Source organism: Muscardinus avellanarius, assembly GCF_963383645.1.
Source record: "Muscardinus avellanarius genome assembly, chromosome: 1".
In the NCBI taxonomy this organism is placed as follows: domain Eukaryota; kingdom Metazoa; phylum Chordata; class Mammalia; order Rodentia; family Gliridae; genus Muscardinus; species Muscardinus avellanarius.
The window spans coordinates 123,446,137-123,460,010 of NC_137786.1; the positions used below are offsets into that span (position 1 = coordinate 123,446,137).

Consider the following 13,874-nt stretch of genomic DNA (forward strand, 5'->3'; position numbering starts at 1 on the left):
TGACTGTAGTTTAGCCTCCTCTCATGCATTGCTGAGACATTGATCGCCTTGTTATCTGTCTCCTCAGGGTCAGTTGGGGAAGACAAGCCTTCCCTGCATGAACCCTTCAGAGCAGGGCCGCTCCAACCTGCTGTCCATTCCAACCCCTGCGGAGCTCCCTTAGGAGCACCAGTGTCGGGGCCCAAACCCAAGTCAGCTCAGCTGCAGTCTTGCAGGAGTGGATCCTGGGCTCAACACCCTCCTGAGGTGGCTGTGGCACAGCTGGGTTAGATCTAAGGGTCGGGTGTGTTTGCAGCTAGGGTGGCAGGATGCTTCTCCCAAGGCATGGATTTTGTTTTGCTGTCAGTATTTTCTCCTTCTCTCAGTTTTAAGCAGATGGGCATGCCATTATCTTTCCTGGCTTCAGAGCTGGCAGGAGCAAGGCAGAGTCCAGTGCTACTTGAAGACAGCTGCTCTTCCTGCCTTTTGTAAGACCACAGCCCATAGGAAAGCCTAGATGTCTGTAGAAGAGATGAACAGGAGATAGGGATGCTGGCCTTGGGAGGGGGCTGCAGCTGATCAGGATGTGGCTGCAGGATGCAGGTGTCTGAACCCAAGGCCAAGGTTCTTGTGTCCCCATGAGGCATGCAGTGCATAGCCAGAGACTCAAAGGGGTCATGTAGGCAGGACCACAGGCTGGTGGGGTCAGAGGATTCTTGGACCTCAACATGTCTTTCAGAAAGCTCTGATAATGACAGATGAAATTTCCTTCCTTTCTAGCAGAGTCATATTTTGTATATTTAAAGAACATAAGGAAGTACAGTGTTTCTTATTTGTTTGACTGTATGGACTAAGAAGTATATCCGGTATATTAATAATTATTATGTTACATTTTTAAGTGCTTACTGTTTTCCAGGCACTAGGCTAAGGAACCTTCATAAATGACCCCATTTTAGCTTCTCATAAAGTCCATAAGTTCCCCTTACTCCCATCCACATTACAGGAGAGGAAGCCAAGGCTCACAGAATCGAAGCAGCTTCTTCTGGGTCTTGTGTCTATTCTGCAGAAGGTGAGGTGAAACCCAAGTCTGTTTTTTTCAGCCTGTGCATTTAAGCCCACACAGAAGTGCCTCCCTGTGGCCACACAAATTATCCTACAAATTGTTCCTCTAGGTACCAGGGAGACTTCCACTGTGTGCTGAGGCAGCGGGGGCTTTGGCCTCAGGAAGAGGGGAAAGCATTGTTGGTTTTTAGGGACAGCATGGTGGAAACAAGCCTAGGAGAATGACCGAAAGCCTAGCATCTAAGGCTGTACTGATAGGGATTGAACCTTGCCCAGTGCTTACTGTCTGGGCAAATCACCTACCTCGAGAGCCTCAGTCCACTGGGGGACACAAGGCATAGCACTGTGCATGTGTGGGCTGCCGTCTGCTCTAGCCGGCTCGGCTGTAGCTGCCGTCTCTTGGTGGAAGGTGGTTCTCCTGTGTTTCTGCTAGTCCGTGGCGGTACGTGTGCTTCTGCTGTGTGGCAGAGTCCATGTCTCCCACGAGGCAGCTTTCCTAGGGGTGGGAATTGGAATGGGAGCCTGTTCTTCCGCATGCAGCACTGGCTCCTTGCACACTGCTGTCCACACTCAGGCTGGACCTCTCTCAGTGATAGGAACTGATTGTTGGGAGAATTCTGAAGGATTCTGGAACAGCGGGGACAGAGGCCATGAGATGGGGAGTGTGGGCACCATGTGTAGTGTGGGGAGAGGAAAGCTCTGGCTCCTGGCTGAGCAGCTGGGGGTGGAGCTGCCCCAGGGGCCCTTGGGGCTGTGCTCTGGGTGCCTTTGATGTTGGCTGGTGCTGGGCTGGGGCCCCACAGGGCCTAATTACCAGGGAAGTGGCCTTGATGCTAATCTATAGGGCTGTGCTGGCTTTGGTTCTGTGGACCCCTTTTTTTTCCTTTGGTCTTGGAGAATTTCTCTCCCCTGCCCAACCCTTCTGCCCCCTCTGTAATCATTCTAGATCCTTCCACAGCCATGTATTAGGTCTCAGGACAGTTTCCCTGAAGCATGTGAATCCTAACCCTCTCCTGTAGGGTTCTGGGGGGTCCAGATATTGGGAGTTTTGTTTCCCCTAGGCTCTGCGGGCGAGGGACAAGAACTTGGGTCCCCATGCCGGATGCTTCAATGTTGGAAAACATGAAGAGTATAATTTTTTAAATAAAAAGCAGGATTTTTCTGATGTCCATGTTCACATGATGCCAGCATGCATGCAGTCCGTGCATGTGTGTTTTAAGGTGGGGAGGCTGAATGGCAGCTTCGCACAGTGGAGAAGACAGTGATTAGTGGACCTGAGGTTCAGGCAGGATCCCGGAGCCTGGCTCCTGGGCCCTACAACCAGCAGGAGAAGGCCCCGCAAAGCACGAGGAGGGGGCACTGGGCCAATCAGAACCCAAGAAGAGTCTCCTGGGAGGAGCGTGTCTGAGGACGGGAGGGACAATCCAGAGCTTCTTTCTGGGGGGTTTGGCACCCAAATGAGCTCTGTGAGTTGAGAATTAATTTGCTCATAGGTTAGCCTTTCTAGCTCTCCATGGCTATCTTGGAGCTGGCCATGGAAGCCCTCAAGAACTTTTTGTCTTAGCCTCCCTGGGACCACGAGAGGCTTCATTCAGAGAGACCCCAAGGTTCTGCCTCCCTCCCTCCAGCCGGTCTCTCTCCTTCCCTCAGAAGGTGCTCTGAAGCACAGAGCCAGACTCTGGTCTGACTTCTCTCCAGAGTGGGCAGGTGGGCAAAGAGGGCTAAGGGCTGTGCACAAACACAAATTAGAATTAAGGCTCCAGCGACGCCGAGCTGTGGTTTAGTTTCCCATCTGCATGATCACCGTTACGATGCATGTTGTTGGATATAAAGATAAATCTGGCCCTGTTCCTAATAGCTTTTAATTTCCACCAGAACTGATTATATTGATGCAGGCTCCTTGTGGGAATTTCCCAGCATGCTCTTCCCCAGCACCCTGACTGGCTCTCTGGGCCCCAGCAGGGAGTTTTGGACACTGCTCAGATGAGAGCCAGCTGCTCCGGAAGATGAGCCAGTGAGCTCTCAGATACTGGGCTGTTGTGTTGTAGCTGTATAGGGAGGGTTTGGGGGACGCTGTGTGGGGAGGGGAGAAGTGGACCTAGGAAAAAGGCCCCCACTTCAAGGATCCCCGTCAGACAGTGCTCCCTCAGCAGCCACCTTTGCCCACAAGGTGAGTCTCAGGAGTAGTGGACCTCATGATTGTCCTAGAGTAGTGGACCAAGGATTCCCATGGGTTTTCACACCTATATTATACTTTTTTTTTATTTACTTGGAAACAGAGTCTCTTAAGCCAGCATGGCTGGCTTTAAACCTGCGCGATCCTCCTGTCCCAAGTGCGGGGATTACAAGCATGTGCCACCATGCCCGACTCCAATCCCCCATTATATAGACAAGCCCTATTTTTTTAAGTCATTTTATCTTTTTTAATTTTTATTTTATTTTATTGGTGGTACTGGGGTTCCTGGAAACCCATCTACCTCCAGGCTACACTCCCAGACCTAATATATATATATATATATATATATTTTTTTTTTTTTTTTTTTTTTTGAAACAGGGTCTTTTAAGCCAGCACGGCTGGCTTTGAACCTGTGCCATCCTCCTGTCTCCGTCTCCCAAGCGTGGGGATTACAAGCGTGGGCCACCACGCCTGGCTGTTTTATCGTTTTTTTTTTTTAAAACAGGATCTCGCTGAGTTGCAAAGGGTCTGGCTAAGTAGCTGCGGCTGTCTATGAACCATGATCCTCCATTCTCTGCCTCCAGAACGCTGGGATTACAAGCCTGCACCACCACGCCCGGCTCCACACCTCTTCATTTGTCCCCACTGTCTCCTCTGCCTCATCCGCATGCCCCCTCTTTCCTTGTGGACACTCTACCCCTACTTTGTGCTGCGAGCTTGGGGCACATGTGTACTCTTCCCCCAGGCCTGATGTGGCCCGCCAGGAAAAACATTACAGCTCCTCTGGTTCCATCCCAATGCCAGCCTTCAGTCTTGTGTTACAGCCCCGTGTCTGTCTGAGCAGGAGGGTTCTGATTACATCTTTCCATCCTCTTATCCCCAGGTCCAGCATAGCGCCGTTGTGGAGTAATGAAAATAATAAGATCAGTGATAATGCCTGTCATGTATGGAGCACTCTTTGGGGTTGGGCATTTGACATATATTAGCTCTAATCCTCACAATCACTCTTTAAGAGAGAGAATATTTTTGTTGTTGTTTTGCTTTTTTCTCCAATTTTATAAATGAAGATTGAGGCCCAAGTTAAGCATCTTAACCAGGGTACATAGCTAAGAGGGAGGCTGCCCAGATGTGAGCCTGGGTTCTCCCACTTCCTCTCTTCCTGCCACCTTCTCAGAGTGGGCGCCTCACTGGGAATGGACAGTCCTCAGGCTTCCACCCCAGAGGGGCCCATCACTACCTCCTGCACATGCCAGACATAGAATGTGTCTCCATCCCCTGCACCCATCTCTGGCTGCGTGTGTGGAGACCAGAGGCTTCAGCTTTTCTGAAGGATGACAGATCTCTAGCTAAAGACCAGTAGGCAAGCAGCCATTCTAATGTGCAGGCAGTAGTGGGCGCGAGCCCCAGGTGGCCACCAGGAGACTGGGAGGGAGTGTCCTGGTGGCGGCCTTATGCTTTCAGCTTGTGCCATCAGCCCTGATGGACGGAGCGGGTAATCTCAATACAGTAAACAAATATGCTCTTGCTTCAGCTCTGGAATGCAGATTTGACTCACTAATTCCATTTTACTTTGGACCCTGTATGCTCATAGCAACTTGGATGAGGCCTAAGGGGACACAGGTGAGAGGGAAGGGTTGGTACCTGGAAACCAGTTTGGAGCATACGTAGGCCAGGAAGGGATGCATCGAATCACAGACCACCACAGCTGGAGAGGGTCCTGGAGGCCACCTAGCCCCCGACCCCCATGATTGTTCAAGGGCCCAAGTGCAGCCAGCTCTCTCTGAGCTTTCTCAGCACACTTGATTTTAACCACTCACTTGGGAATTTTTTTTTAAAATACACTTTTCCCCTTCGTTGTCTGCCTAAGCCCTACCCATCTTTCAAAGTCTTGTTCCAATACCACTCTTTTCCGTGATGCCTTCCCTAATTTCTGCTAAAAATGGATTTTAAAATCACCCAGGTTGGCCTCCTCCTGGGGGACCCTTTTCTAAACTCGCTCCCAACTTCATCAGCTCCTGGCTCAAGACGCTGATCAAATTTTGCCTGTAATATTTAAAACCCTTCGATCTTATCATTCAGGCAGAATCCATGTTTCTCTTGGGCCATCTCTGCCAGTGCTCACAGGAGGGATGAAGCGATAGCCTCCTCAGCCACAGGGAGGCATGGGGGAGGAAGGGGAACCTGGAGGCCCTGCGGTCCCCACCTCCATGATGCTTGGCTGCTTCTGTGGCTCCTCTTATGACTCCATGATGTAGATTCCACATCGGCTCCCAGCTATTTGGGGGCACGGAGAAAAGGGGTTAAAATGACATGGAAAATGGTCTCAAGGCAATTTGGTTATTGGGCTCAGGCTCCACAGGGAGGGTCTTGGTAAGTTGCTGAGGGCCTCATTAAGTTGACCACAACTTGCTCTTTCCATCAGGGACTCCATGAAGAGGCCAGGGTTCCCTGTGAGGGTGGCAGCCCAGTGAGGTGTCCTGAAGGTGAGGGAGGGTGTGTGCTCTAGGATACATTTTCAGGCCAGAGAGTAGAGAGAAAACTTGGGTAGAGGGGACAGTGCAGGCCAAGGCCAGCATGCCTGGAGGGATGGGTGGATCCAGTGGAGAGAAATCTGGAAAGGAGAACCTGGCAGGGCGGTACACGCCTTTAATCCCAGAATTTGGGAGGCAGAGACAGGAGAATCGCTGGTTTAAGGCCAACCTCACCAACTTAGGGAGATCCTGTTTCAAGGAGAAAAAAAAAGGTGGGGATGGAGTGCAGCTTGGAGGTAGAATGCTGCTGGACTCAATCCCCAGTACCACAAAATAAGAACTCTAAAAAGGAGAGCAGGACATTCAGCTCATGAAGCCCTATCCAGGGCAACATGATAACAATGAATATTTATGGAGCATTTGCTGAGTTGCCAGACTCTGCTTGAAGCATTCTATCATGTTTAGCTAGCTCATTTAATCTTGACAGCTATCTGAAGACAAGAGGACTATTTCCCCATTTTTACAGATAAACAAGTGGAGGCACAAAGAAGCTAAGCAGGTTGTTTAAACTTAGCAAATGGTGGAGCCACAATTTAAACTTACATTTTCAGGCTGGGCATAGTGGCATAGGCATGTGATCTCAGTGCTTGCAAGGCTGAAATAAGAGGATCGCTGGTTCGAGGCCAGCCTCAGCAACTTAGTGAGGTCCTCAGCAACTTAGCAAGACCTGTTTTGAAATTAAAAAAAAAAATTGAACAGGGCTGGGATGTATTGCAGAGTAGAGTGTCCCTGGGTCCAATCCCCAGTACCACAAAAACAAAACAAAATAAAAATTATACGTTCATACTCCATTATCTACGTGCCTTAGGACAGTATTATTTCACAAAAACATACACAAACTACTCCAAATGAAAAAAAAAGAACAATTCAAAATAAAATTGGGCAACAGCTATGAGCAGACGATTCACACGAGATGCGGCGGGACGTGGTAGAAAGATGACAAGTGTGCAGTTCGCAGGCCTTCGATGCTGACCTTGAGGAAGTCACTCTCAAAACCTCCACTTGCTCATCTATGAAATGGGAGCAGGGGCCCCGGCACATGGGGGCCTGGAGATGGAGACGAGGCCTCTGGGGAGACTGTTCTCAGATGGGGAGGAGTGGCCCAGACGCTCCAGCTCACACACAACCCATCTGTGTGGCCCTGACTTCTCCAGAGAGGGCGTCGCTCACACCCACCCTGCTGTCTTCCCCTGTGCTGGGCAGGACGACGGGTGCCGGGGGAGGGTGGTCCTGTATCATAAATGGTACCTGGCTCCCAGAATATGATTTGAGAAAGCTGTGAGGGACTGAGCCTAGATGATGACTATTTTGCTGTTTTTAACTCCAATAGTCCATGATAATATCTGGGCAGAATGAAGGGAACTGAGTGTCTGGGCTGCCACGTTATTCATCTCTGAATTGGCGAGCATCCCACAGCCACCTGACAAAAGTGCCATGTTGAGGAAGGACGGAAGGCATGTGGCCAAGTGCCGACAGCGAGTCCACCCCACGTGCCGCCCGGGTGGATTTGGTCTCTGTGCTCTGCTCCCGTAGTAACCATCGCTGCCAAGGCAGTGGTTTCCAGACGGTCCTCGCGTTAGGTCCTTTGCTCTTCATGAACGCCATTGCCTGCCCGCTGACAGAGAGAACACGAAGGCATGGAGGCTTAACGACTCATGTGGTAGAAAAGGAAGGAGAGGGAAGGAAATCCATGCATATTAAGTCACATGTATGTAGGGCCCAGTGGCAGTCACCTGCATGTCAGCCCATTTCATTTTCTTGGTAACTCTGTAAGAGAGGCATACTCCCACCTTTCTTAGCTATAAGGAAATGAGACCAGAGAGGCCAAGCGATTCTCTTCAGGTCACACAGTGCCCAAAAGGCAAGGCCTGAGTTTGGACTCACAGCTTTAGTCCCCTAACCCAAGCTGTCCTCAGGGCTCCTGACCACCGCCATTCCATACAAAGGCAGATCGAGAGAGGGGAAGGCAGCTGGATCTGCATGTTGCCCTGTGGCTGGGAAAGGGGCATCTGACCAACAGAGCTACATTCTTCCTGCCTTCTGAAGCCTTCAAGTACTTTCCAGGTTAGAGATTCAAAGGAAGCGCTTGCAAGCAGCAAAGGAATTCTCTCCCCGGTCAGATGGCCCTCACCAAAACGAGACTCAGAGTGACCATCACGTAGAGGCAGCTTCTGCCTGACATGTGCCGCCGGCCCCGGTCGTTTTGTTTTATTCTCATATGAATCCCGTGTAGTTGTGTTACTTATTCCCATTTTGAAGATGAGGGGCCCGAGGCACAGGGAGGTTAGCCAGCTGCACGCGGCTACAGAGTGCGCATGGAAGTGGTGGGCGTGCTCGACCAGGCCAGCCCCGTTCGAGCTCTAGAGCCGCCTCTCGCTCTGTGCCTGGCATCGCTCTTTGTCTCTGTGCTGATCTCTGGTCTGTAAAGCTCTTTCACAAGCCTCATCTTGTGGAATCCTCTCAGTCATCTCGGGGACACACAGCTTTCACAGTCTCATTTAAACAGAGAAAACAAGGCTTGGGGGATGGGGCCCCTGCCCCGTGTCTTGCAGGCAGGGAGAGGCCGACCAGAAGCCTGATGCTCACGGCTGCACCGCAGGGCCCGGGGTCCCTGTGCGTGCTGATGGCTCCCCAGTCCTCCTTCCAGCACCCTGACCGGCCGGCTGCTCTGCAGTTGCTGCCAGTTGGTTGGTTCCAGCACCATCAGCAGCACTCCTCTGTCAAACAGAAATGTCTCATGTTCGCAGGTGCCTCTGGCGGTGTGTGCATGTGTCATGTTTTGCTTCTCCATTTGGCTCATGGCAGGCGCTGAACTTACAGAGCACCCACTGGGTGAGTTTCCGCAGAAGAGACAATTGCGGGCAAGTGCTCTGCCCGGGGTGGCGCTGCAGCAGTGGACGCGGAGCAAGCTCCATTGTTTGGTTAAGTTGGCACCTCTGTAAGTTACCCTGAAATCAGAGCGCGATTCTTTATAGAAGGTTATCCTACACATAAATCATCATTAGACTACCTCATTTTTGTTTAATGCCTACCTAACTGTGCTGTAGTCTAAAAATGTGTGTTTAGTGAAGTCAAGGGTTGCAGGGAAATTATAGGGTTTTCAAAAACCCATTTGCTTTGCTGGTGTTCACGTCAGAATCAATCTTGCCTTTCGTTCTGCATCTCATCGCAGACGTGCGGTCTTGCCTGCCGATCGCTGGCATCTAATGTAGGGTAGCATTTATTCAGAAGAAGCCAATGGTGCTTACAGAATGGTAGAGCTATGTACAGATGGCACTTCCTGCCAAGCCTGTGATTTTGAACGCTGTGGCGTAGCGATGCGATGTTGCTGCCAGAGCTGCAGCCGTGTGGAGACCTGGTGAGGCTCAGAGCAGAGGCCTCTGCTGTGAAGCAGGGGACTTGACCTCGGCTGTCTGCATCCCTACTGCTGTAAGCCTCGCTGTGCCCCAGCACACAGAAGGCACGTGGACAATGCTGGTCAAGCACCTGGAAAAAGGTTCAAGCGGGATGGCAGCTGAGCCCTTGGATTAGGGGGCGATGGGCTGAATGAGCAGGAAGGCAGGGTGGCTCTTCATGGTTCTCAGCTGCTGGACTAAAGCCATCCCTTGCCTCGTCATGCCCAGGTAAGCAGAGCTGGCTTGGGGCCTCTCTTATGATGGGGTAAAGCTGTGTTCAAAGAATGGGGACAAGGCTTCAGAGAGGACTTGGGTTCAAATCTTGACCCTACTCCTCACCTATCATGGCACCAGGCCAAACCCTTCACCTCACGGCACCTTGCTGTCCTTCCTCAGGAGGATTAGAAATCGAGTGCTCTTTTCTATGTAAGGAGAATGTATTTTCCATGTAGATGACATTTTTTCTATTATATAGATCTGCTTTCTACATGTAGGTTCTCTACACGTGTGTGAGTTTTCACTTCCTCGTGTTAGGTAGACATACCCCACCAGATGAGCGAGGGTTGGCCATCTTCTTGCAGTGGGGAAGGTCTCCCTGAGATGGACCTTGCTGTGAGGCGCAGGCGTGATCCCCGGTGGCTGCCGCAGGACCTCAGCCCTAGGCCTCAGTGGCCTACCTGAAGCTTCACTGTGCACAGAGGCCTGCAGAGCCTGGGCTTCCATGGGTGGTACCAGGCACAGCCCTCCTGTGTCCCAGGGTGCGGGCAGGAGCACCCTGTGGGCTGGACAAGCCCCTGAGCTGCAGATGTGTCCCTTGCAGAGACCCCCACCCGACTGCAGGGTCAGAGCAGTTTGGGGCTCAGAGTGCACAGAATAGGCATGTCTTTAGGGGCCCCAAATCTGTCAGAATCCTGGAGAGTCATCAGCCAGGAAAAAGACAAATGAACAGCCAGGCATGGTGGTGCCTGCCCGTAGTTCTAGTACTTGGGAAGCTGAGACAAGAGGATTGCCGGTTCGAGGACAGCCTTTACAACTAGTGAGACATATCAGCCTGTTTCCAAATCAAAGTAAAATAGGGCTGTGGGTGTACCTCAGAGGTAGAACACCCCTAGGCTCAATTCTCAGTATTACACGCACACACACACACACAAAGACAAATGAGCAGGAGAAGGAGGCTGGGGAAAGTGGGTGGCTATGGGAAATCTGGGGCTCCCAGTTGGTTTCTGTGTGGAGCTGGTGCCATCCAGTTGTGGGATGAGTTTAATCCCATGGTGGGCTCTCTGAGACTTTGTGAGGCCTTCTGAGAGCATGTGGCTAGGGTCTCTCTTCTCCACCCCCAGAGTAGAATGCCTCTAGAAAATTCCCGAATGTTCCAGAACCACCCACACTGATGGGGGCCTAGGGAAGCTCTTTGGCACGGGCATGGCTGGGGATGCAACAGTGTTCTCTTGGGTTGGGTTGTCAGGCACATATCCTGGCCGTAGCCATTCAATGACATGTCTCGCTTTGATTTCATCCTCTGAATCTATCTAAATGGCTGTGTTGGCATGGGCAACTGTCGGTTGATTGACTTTTTCCTTCATTGTTTAATTTAGCAAATGTTTCTGAACACTTCCTGTATACAAGATGCTGTGTTAGGTAGACAGTGGTTCCCAAGGGTCTTTGCCTGAGGACCTCAAGGGATTTGGAGAAATTCCTCTTCCTACACATCAAAGAAATTCGTTTAAATTAAAATAGATACATGTGCAAGTATATTAATAGTATGCATGATGTAATTTGTATACATTGACTCTGTACATATACGCATTCACACACACATATGAGATAGAGAGAGAGGGAGAGAGGGAGAGAGAGAGAGGGAGAGAGAGCGCACCCAGAGCACCCAGAGCAGAGACCTGGGAGGCCCTTGGCTCTCTGTCCATGGATAAGAGTCTCCGTGGAGCTTAGGCTCAGAATGTGCCGGGGAGCTCAGGATTGCAAGGCTCAGATATTTTTTCCTAAATAAAGAGGATAGCTGCCCATTATACACTTTATTTTCTGGACAAGAATGAGAGTGGACTAGATGTTTTGGATAATTTTATGGGCAGCCTTGGGTCAACCCTCATGTAGTGAGGCCTGTTAAGCATAGAAAGGACAGGGGGAGGTGTGGGAATAAGCGGAGGACGCTGTGCCTGCTTTCAAGGGGCTTGCTGTCTAATGGGTAAGATGAGTTTGGGACACAGGTGACCCCAACCTGAGGCAGAGAGCCATCAGGGTGCAGGAAAGGTTTCAAGTTCTCTGAGGACTGGATCATTTTCAGTGCTTAGGGAAGGCACCCTCAAGAGGCAGGGTGGAGTGTTCTATAGAGGTCACCTCTCAACTTCAGAATCACCTGGGGAGCTTTGCAAATTACCAGCATCCAGGCCCACTCCAAGAACAACCAAATGAGACCCAGGCCTCTGAACCTGTTCAATCCCCTGCAGGTCCCAGGTACAGGAGACATGGGGCAAACTCCTGGGGCAGCGTGGCTTGGCTGGAGATCAGGCTACATTAAGGGGTGGGGGAATGGATGCTGCCTGAGCTGTGTGTAACTAAAGCGCAATGGGGAGCCACTGAAGACTTTGAGCAGGGAAATGGTCCAGAAGGCATTTTAGGGTTGGCCTTCAATGACCAAGGGTTTGCGGGAAAGCGGACATCTTCACTGGCCTCAGTCTGCCCGAGTCCGTGTCTGCCCCTGAATTTCCCAGCAGTCATCACTGCACATCCTCCGGGTAAGCAGACTACAGGGCAACCTGTACCATACTCCCTGCGCCCCCTGAACACACCTTCCGTCCTCCTAGGACTGCTGTTCTCTAAAGAAGGCAAACTTGGAGCTATTGAGAGAGGCCTCTACAAGGCAGGGCTCTGCAGTGTCCCACCTGGAGCCTCAGCAGTATGCTGATCTTACGCAAAGAAAATACGCTCTTACATTTTATAATACAAGTTGAACGTCTCCAATCCCCAAATCCCAAACCCCAAATTCTCCAAAAATCCATGTTTTTGAGCACATACAGGATGTCACCAGTAGAAAAATTCACACCTGACTTTAGATGACAAGTTGAAATCTAAATGCAATCACACTAAAAATATTGTATAAAATGACCTTTAGGCTGTGTGTATAGATGTATATGAATATAAATGAATTTCATATTTAGTCTTGGGTCCCATTATAGATATCTCATTGTATATTTGTAAACATTCCAAAACCTGAACAAATTCTAAATCCGAGACACTTCTTGTCCTAGATATTTCAGATAAGGAATCCTTAAGCCTTAATAGTAAGTTAGTATTACGCATTTGCATCTTACAGCACAGCTTCATGTGCATTAGGTTTTATTTTCACCATGATTCAGCACTGCATTGAGACAGTTATCCCATTTACAGATAAGCACACAGAGGTCTGGGGACTTGACCCTGCTACCTCTCCCATTCCGTCTAGACTTGGCGGAAATTAAAAAAAAAAAAATCACGATGCCGGGCATGGTGGTGCACGCTTGTAATCCCCGCGCTTGGGAGGCAGAGACAGGAGGATCGCGCAGGTTCGAAGCCAGCCACGCACGCTGGCTTAGGAGACCCTGTTTCCAAATAAAAATGTAAAAATAGGTCTGGGAGTGTAGCCCGGAGGTAGAAGGGCTTCCAGGAACCCCAGTACCACCAAAAAAAAAAAAAAAAAAAAAAAAAATCACGATAACAAGAAGCAGGTACAAGGCATTATTCAGCCTCTGTCCTGGGAGCCAAGCACTGTCATGGATGCAGTCTGCACGTTATCAACCGAGGCAGTCTGTTGTTTTCTCCCTCCAGTCAGCAGCTCACAATACCTGGGAAAGTATGTGGCCACCAGCCAACCAGAACTGGATTAAAAAGAACAAACTACTCTATGTCTTTTTGATGATCTCAGAGACCCTGCTGAGTGGTTGGATCCCATTTTATCCTTACGATATGTACTGTCTTGTCGTCTGCGGATGAGGAGTCGTGGGCTTGGAGATGCCGTGCCCAAGGCCAGGTGGCAGTGTCAGAGTGGAGATGAGTGGTGGTGTGCAGAGCACACCATTGTGTAAGTCCCACATTTACAAATCCGCATTGCCTGGTATTTGCCATGTGTCAGGCATCGCATGCATTACTTTATACAGACTACCTCTCAGTATCACCAGAAGGCAGGTGGGCTTCTTCCACCCCATGCCAAAGACGAAGAATGAACCACAGAGGTGAAAGCTCTTGCCAAGGGCACACAGCTAGTAAAAACGTGGGGTTGAGGCTCCATCCCAAGCCACTGGTGCCAGAGCCCACTTGTCACCACTAGGTCGTAGCATCTTTGTCACCTGATTCTCAGCTCCAGGGTCTTCCACTGGCCTGGACCATCTGCAGGAGGAGAGAGGGAAGATCACAAAAGGCAGATAACAGATCTGGACCCCAGCTGATACTGGAAGCCTGTGCCCGCAGCCTCAGCCTGGGCTGGCTGTCCCCATCTCGGGTCTGGGTCTGAGCACATACAAGTTCTGGGCCTCATCTGAAGACTGGCATCATCCGAGGGCCTGCAGTCCAGGGGCAGGTCCAGGAGTGTGGCTTCACTTATTGGATGAGTCTCCAGGCGTGAGAACCCACTTAAGGCCAGGTGTTCAGGCGTGGCCTCCTTACTTCCCTCTCTGTCACCTCTGTTTCTCCTTTGGATCATTTTTCTAAGAGTCACCATAGTTACCAGCTCTCCTGGGATGT

The 13,874-nt window shown here is 50.5% G+C and overlaps 1 protein-coding gene across 2 annotated transcripts in view; it reads left to right on the forward strand.

Annotated features, from left to right (window-relative positions):
- The window catches only part of DSCAML1 (DS cell adhesion molecule like 1), a gene marked incomplete at both ends in the record, with an annotated part of 278,054 nt that overhangs the window by 20,596 nt on the left and 243,584 nt on the right, over positions 1-13,874 (forward strand). The window lies entirely within an intron of this gene.